The following is a 7965-nucleotide window of genomic DNA, read 5'->3' as shown; positions in this document are numbered from 1 at the left end:
CTCTAGCTAAGACATGCACTTAAGTCACATCTATCTCATGATGCATCAATCCCGGAGTTTAATCCACTGGAGGCTAAGTTGTTAATGGGTAGCTTGAGCAAAGGTGGAGTCTCTAAAATATACCACACCTTGATAATAAACACCCCAGGCACCTTAGACTACCTCAGGTTCTGATGGGAGGCATGATTGGGACCCCCTTGAGGATGCTGATTGGCGTGAGGCACTGATGGCGCCCATAATAATCACAACTTCCTCCAAGTTACGCCTGATTCATACTATATATAATCTTTATTGCTTGATTAATTAAAATCATTGCAATCGCAACATCTTACAACTCCAAGAAAAACACATTTACATTACAAACAAAACATCTTCTCGTCACGTAATAATAAAAAAACGGTCCCATAAATCCAATTAAAAAACTTATCAATAAACCCAAATCTAACCACCTTACATCCTTAATTACAGAATATTATTGCACATTTTACATTTTAAAGTGACGGCGTGCATTGCATACTATTTCCATGTATATAACGGAAACCTATTCTGACAAATAACCATTCATTTCCACTATGAAACACTACACATGTTATATTTCAAAGTGCTAATAGTAAAGTGCAGAAGTGACTAAAGCGAAGAAGTTTCTATTATATTTTTCTTCACCCCCTTACCTTTCAAAGTGCTAATGTGCAATAATTGCAACAACCATCATATCAAAACAATAAAAGTGCATCAATTTACTGCGATGATAACCCAGCTATTGTTACATTTCAAATGAATACCCTCGCAACAAAAGTTATTAGGTGATAACATATATGAGCCGGTTAAAACTGTTAGTCACCAAAGCCATAAAAATAGAGGGTATCTCCCCTATTATATTAGACATTTTTCAACTGCCATTAAAAATGTTACCAGTTGACATAGTAATGGAACCAATTCACCAGACAATGACATGATTAATGCCTGTCGAGCAGATCTCACGCCACTCATCAAAAAGTAAGGTCTCAAAACTAAACGTCTAAGATTAATCAGCTTGGGGCATACACATACTATATGTACAAGAGTTTCCTGTGGCCATCCACAAAATCTACAGTTGGAATCCAGCCACTGTTTGATGCAAGATTGAGCGCCCTCCTTTGTTGGGTTTATTCCCATACGGAACCTTAATACATTTTTTTAAAACTTTGCAGACAAGAAAACATTCAGATATGGCTGAACATGCAGGGATTGGTATGAATTAATCACATACCATGCATACGTTTTCTCAGCTAATTCATTTTTATCAAATTAAACGATTCAGCTTTGATATGCTTTTTTAAAATTAACTTATAATTGGGCATTTTCAAATCTGGCAGTTCACTTTGCAGGCCGATATCTCGTGGGGAAGTTAAAATATAAGATCTCCGTTTAGCCGCGTAGACAGACTTGTCTATTTCTTGCCAACAAATATTCCCTTAAAATGCAGGGACTGACGTTGTCAATGCGACCATACTACCTATATAGTGCTTATCTCTCTCTGGCCTGGCTCCGACGAGCGGGACTGATCCCTGACCTTGCTTGCTCTTGCTGTGGTGTTGCTACTGCTGATTTTTACCATGTGGTTTAGCTGTGCCCTATCATTCAAAGGTTCTGGTCGGCAGTAGTTGGTGAACAGTCTGGGGTGCTGGGATAGGAAGTCCCCCTCTCCCCCCCTCGTGCTTTTGTTGGGTGTTCTCAAGGGATTAGATGGTACAAGGGCTGACCAAACATTCCTGGGGCGGCCATTATGGCCCCTAAGAGGGATATTGCTGTCCGTTGGAGGTCCTTTTCATCTCCCACTCTTTCACAATGGCACCCGGGGGGGGGGGGGTAGATTGGTGATCGTTGTAGGAGAGGACTCTCTACGAGGCCTGGGGCTGCCCCGTGAACACATCTGGGTATGGGGGAAATGGTCGGACCTATAACTTCAAGGTATCATTTTAAGATGAGGGTGTCAATGTTGCTGTTGCACTGTAATGATGTGTTGTATCAATTTTATGCCAACGCCTTTCAATTGCAAAATATATTTATTCTCGATGAGTTAACTGTGTGTCACATTGTATTATACTCTCTTGATATAACAAGCATTGGCATAGCCAATAGGTCTCACCTTTGGGACCTTATAAGTGTTGAGCCATGCAACGGTTGATGTTGTTGCACCAAGGATATTGTGCTGCATAACTAAATACTTATAAGGTCCCAAAAGCGAGACCTATTGGCTATGCCAATGCTTGTTCTCTTAGACACAAGGACGGTGTTTGCTGTTAGTAAAAGTATGTGTTTTAAATTATCAGTTTTTTACAAGCAGAAAAAATATGTTTTGTAAAATATTTGCAAAATCATGTAGTTTTAAAGAGTTTTGGTCGCAACAGAAAAGTTATGTGTTATTTAAAGTGGGTATTTTGAAAACGGTACTTAATGTAGCTTAAAGCTTAATTGCACGTGTGTATTTCAATAGATTACTTGATTCGGCTTAAGTTATAATTTGTAAAACACGGGTAAAAACAAATACAATAATTTTACAATATTTAGTAGGAGCATTAACATAAAAAAATATGTATTATTTAAAGTATTATATTTCAAAACCTATACTTAACATAGCATGAGTAATATTTTATGAAACACGGACAAAAACAAAGCTTGCACCTTAAAAATATCCCATAGAAGCAGCAAAGGATTTTAGTGCTGAGAAAACAAAGGCTGCATACGAAAAATGTCTCACAAAAGCATTTAATCCAAAGGATGTACATTATATATGTCCCAAGGGAGGAGCGGATTATTTTTTTAAATAGTCACCGAAAATGGAGCAGATGTGAAAACATAAATATAATCCCTATGTTTAAAGTCGGCACATGCTGCGCACATTTTAATCTCAGAAGAATCTGAATTATTTTCTTCCTTCTCTACAAGGAACAGGTCAGTGGATGTTTGTTTTCGTTTTAACAACAGATTTAACTGCTATTTAAAAGCTAAATATTAGAGAGGTCCCACGGGGGCAGCGAAGGTATATTGTGTATTGACCACTGCACTCTGCTAAAAACGAAGCCTTCGCCGTTTCTCGCCAGGCTCTTAGAAGCACATGCGACATCGCGTGTCATTACACATCATTAACAAATACAAGACATTTAAAATACTAAATCCACGGTCACGTGGTCATGACCAAGCATAATATAACGTATTTTTATAAAGTGTAGCTTCAGCTGCTAGAAGGTTACCTTGGCGCTTAATTACCGACGTTTATTAAACAGTTATTCAACTCGATGGTAATTGTTTAATCAACATCAGAAGGATGAACAGCTGAAAGGCTGGGATTTCAACCAATAACCACAAGGTCAAACAGAGGACCCTGCAGTGAGTTCACCGATCCACCAGACGCATCACTTCGAAGTCTCAGATACTATTGAGGCACTGGGGCGCCGCCCCCTTTGTTTGCCTAGTCCCACCCCATCAGGTCTGAGAGACTTTGCGCCCGACGTATGTTGGTAATAACAACTGAACCAACTCTGGCGGTCCCTCGACAAACCCACCGCGCCCGCCAAGCAAACAATGACTCTGCAGGGAAGGATGTGGTCAGAGAGACCTGCGCCGAAGAGACAGAAGGGTTGAAACCAAACCTTTCCCTTTCGTGTTTCGGGGGGAAACCACAAAGTACACTTTTTTCCCCAAAAGACATCAATCTTTCAAATACATTTTGAGGGGGTCTCCATTGAATCGGTCAAGCCTTAAATTAAAGAGGCGAAACCTGCTCCGCGAGTGAATGTGAAACCCTCTGTGGAACTGGAGCACCTGCACTGAAAAACCCAAACCGAGTCCCTGTGTGTAAACGAGCAGCTCACTAGCATCAAACTTTAAAGGCACACACATGTAGGCCGGAAGGGGTGTGCTTTGTTTGACTGAGCCAGAGCACAGGTCGCTAAGCAGTGCGTCCCGGTATGCGAGAGGAGTGGCAACACGAAGGGAGAACCTGCTAAAAACAAATGCTGCCATGCACGAGTGGCAGGCGAATAGCTGCGCCGAAAGAAGAGTTAAAAACATAAAAGAGGAGGTGGACCCGAATTATTTTCCACTCGCCTCAATAATGCATAAAGAAGAGTAATAAACAAATGCAGAAAGTGCCCGATGCTCCATGGAACAACAAGGGGGCACGTCTGGCTTAATGAGCCATGACGAGAGAGGAAAGCCAGATGGCACCTGTGCGCGTAATCGTGCGCGTAACCGCAAGCTTTAGGCCACAAGCAAAAGCGTGTGGTGAGCTTTTTGAAGCCCCCTTACTAAATGTCTCGCCAGACAAGCGCAAGCGCTGGCTCAGGCGAGACCTAAAAACCAATAGAATCTGCTTACCCAAAAATAAACCAGTACATGAATGTATTAATCAGTATAATCCAAGTAATTCCAAACAGAAAATGCATAGATAGGTTATTCAAAGTTGTTAGAAAATAAATCAAAGCATGATCTGTTTCCCATGAAGAAAATGTGCAAGTCTAGAGAAATAGGGGTAATTTAGAGAGGTCAGGCAGAAGGTGTAAGCAAGTAGAGTGGAAAAGGTATCTGAATCTAAATAACTCAGCAATGCATAATTAATTCAGTTCATCTACAGCAAGCTGTACTCCCTGAGATTCCCATGAAGAGAGCCAATCAGGATCGAACATGTTACAATAATAAAGATTTCAGTCTTCTTCCCAGTTACCACACAATACAGTCCTTGTTGCAAATTCCTTCATCTGGTTATCTACATCAGGATGATACAATTCGATCAGCACGTCCTCTTCCCACAGGTGCGGCCTTCAATATTCAGCTCTCCAAAGGACATAAAAAAATAAACATTCACACGGAACTAAGCAAGAAAAAATACTTTTTAATTAACACTGGCTGCTACAGCTTAGCTCCTAAAACGAGAAAGAGTAAATAATACACAGCAGCAGAGAAGCATTTCAACTGTAAGTCACTTTAAGCATAGGCTTACATTACTTCGATCAGCTCAAACATGAACATCACACCCAATATAAGTATGTGTGGTGCAGATTAATGCAAACGTTGCGCGAAGCGTAAAATAAAGAAAAAGCACTATCAATCGTAAACCCTGCTGATGAGCGGTGTTAATCAAATGTGAGATTTTGTTGCTCCTCAACTGGACTTGGTCAACAAGTAAATTCAATTTCAAGTAACATTTCAGAATTCAATGTAAAGCACATTAAGCTTCCTGATGAAGACTGTCAAGTATTAAAAAAAACATGTAGGTTTATTAAAAATCCAAAGACATTACAGAAAGCAAATCAATGGCAAAGATTCAGTCAGTTTTTCATTTGTCACACAAAAACATGAAGCTCAGAATAAAATGCAAATAATTAAATAGCAGAGTAGAGTATAATGTAGATCAGTAAATAGGTCAGTCTGTCATAAAAACTTTATTGGATTTCAAATAATCATAAAAGCCTACTGTATATACATAAAAATATGACAACAACACAGAACTATTGAAAATGAATCAATTAAAATCACAATACTTATCACGAGGAGCTCAGGATATTTATCATCAAAGCATACACACAACACTAACAGTGGCGGACCACAGGTGTTTGCACCTCGATTCAGTGTGACGAAGTTTAGTGTCCTGTGCACACGCTTCCGGCACTTGCGCTGTTCAGTGCCACTGGAGACCAGAGAACAAGAAATTCTTCGAAAGGAAGGTGCACCAGAAAAAAATTGCACTATTTTTTTTTTTTTTTTAAATGGTGCAATATTTTGGAATATTAAAGGAAGATGATGGATTTAATCCTGCAAAATTGAACTATTTATCATCAAAGGCCAACCTTAAAAGGTGCAATATGTATTTTAACAAAGTGCAAGAATGCAATGGACCTTTCATCAGGATTCCTTATCAATCTCAAAACAACTGTTAGCCATGTGGGTTTCTTATTAAGAGTGCCCCCCTTATAAAACTGAGAACCGTATAGCAGATTTCGTGAGATTCCAAGGGATGCAAAAATCCAAAACCATCTTGATATGAAATTGACCTATTTGGTCTTAGTAAAGGAAGCAAAAGGTTGCTCTTACAGATCGACATAAAGGGCAAAACAGTAAAAGATGTACAGTAAATTGATTTGATGTGTTGTTGCAAGCACATGGCGGGAGATTTTGCACACTTTCACACTGTAGCGGAAAATGCCACTAAAAGTGCACAGTGCCAAAGCGAACTCTGGACAAATAGAATCTATGCTGAGAATTTAAAACAAGCGTCAAGTTGAATTGCATCACTGTGGGGCACTAATTACATTAGGTTCATTGGGTAGCAGTTGCTTAGGGGGCAATCTTGAATTACTGGCCAAAGTCCTTTCCCAGTAAGCTTCCTTAACTGGAGCTGTAGCTGATGGTAAAATATGAACTGGATATTCAAAGAAAGAAGCGAGTCCCAAATCACTAAATGTGTGTTTAACATATCTTAACCACGGGATATTCTCAACATTACAGGTAGATAAACAGTCTGATAAAATTTGCCTAGAAAAATCGAATTCCTCTGTAGATAACACTTTGACCCATAGTAATAACGGAGCAAGAGCTATACAATCTTCAAGGTAGTTCAACCCCAATGTCAGAGTGAAAGAAAAAGGTTGAGGACCCCTGGGGGACCATGAGATTCCTCCTGAGGAAGGCATGCTTGACAAGTTAGAGCTTAGAGCAGTCTGTGTACCCCCATACTCCTGCCCCATATGTAGCTACTGACATACATTTTGCTCTATGTAACATCAACATTTACCTGGCGGGCTTCTGACCCAGCATAGTTGCACATTGGAAAAGGGCTTCCATTGGCCTATTGACTTGCTGCACCCTTAATGATATAAGGGGATTCCATTTCAGTAAATTATTAAAAAAAGATCCCCAGATAAGAGAAAAGTGTGAATTTGTCCAATGTTTTTTTTTTGCAGATGGAAAGTTTTTGTTAATTTTGGGCCACATACCATTATGAACGATTTTTTGAGATTTACTTTCAAGTCTAAAGATTCCATAAAATCTGTGAAAGCGTCAACGGCTTTCTGTAAGCTATTTACTGTCCTTGCTAGGATTCGGCATTGTCACATGAAAAAGTGAAGAATGGCCGGCCTTAGGACAATCTCACTTCTTCTGCCATAAAAAGCCTCCAATCCATCTATACAAGAAACAAAAGGGAGGCAAGAATTCACCCATGCTGCACTCACTGAACTGAGCCTATAGGGGTCAAGGATATCCTCTGCACGGCCATGGTTGATTTTCACCATGGTATTCTGATGTTGCCTCTGAAGAAGGATAACCAAGGGCTCCTCCACTCGCATTTCCCTCTCATGATCCAGAGCTTATCACGATTTACAGTTTCAAAAGCAGACGAAAGTCAATGAAGGCCAGATGTAATGAGGACTTCATGGAATTGGTGTACTTGCTAACAATTAGAGCTAAGTTTAGACACTGCTTAACAGTTCCTCGGCCATGTCTAAAGCCATATTGGGTCCTTGAGAGTATGCTATTATCATTAGCCCATGTTTCCAGACGGGCTAATAACACCCTCCCCAGGACCTTGGCCGTGGTATCTATCAGAGAGATTGGCCTGTAGCATGCTGGGTCATTTCTATCCCCTTTTTAGGTCTCGCCTAGCAGTGCGCATGCGCTGCTCTGTGAGACTTATTGTAAGGGGCGTTCAAAAGCTCAACACACGCGGGTTACCCTGAAACAATAGGCCACACACGTACGAGCGTGGCCTATTGCTTGCGGTTACCCGCACGGGCGCCATATGTTCTGAATTATTGTGCCCAGACAAGGACGCGATAATTCAAAACATAAGGCCTCACGACGCGCCCCCCACATGCACATCATGACGGCTGGGTACTTAATGACTTTTCCACCCAGTGCGCCGGTTACAATGCAGTGAACGGATGCACTTTGAAGTCAAAGTAATTTAATGCTGTTTCTCTTCGGGCC

The sequence above is a fragment of the Triturus cristatus genome, chromosome 10 (genome assembly GCF_964204655.1).
Source record: "Triturus cristatus chromosome 10, aTriCri1.1, whole genome shotgun sequence".
Classification (NCBI taxonomy): Eukaryota; Metazoa; Chordata; class Amphibia; order Caudata; family Salamandridae; genus Triturus; species Triturus cristatus.
This window is presented reverse-complemented; position numbering follows the sequence as displayed.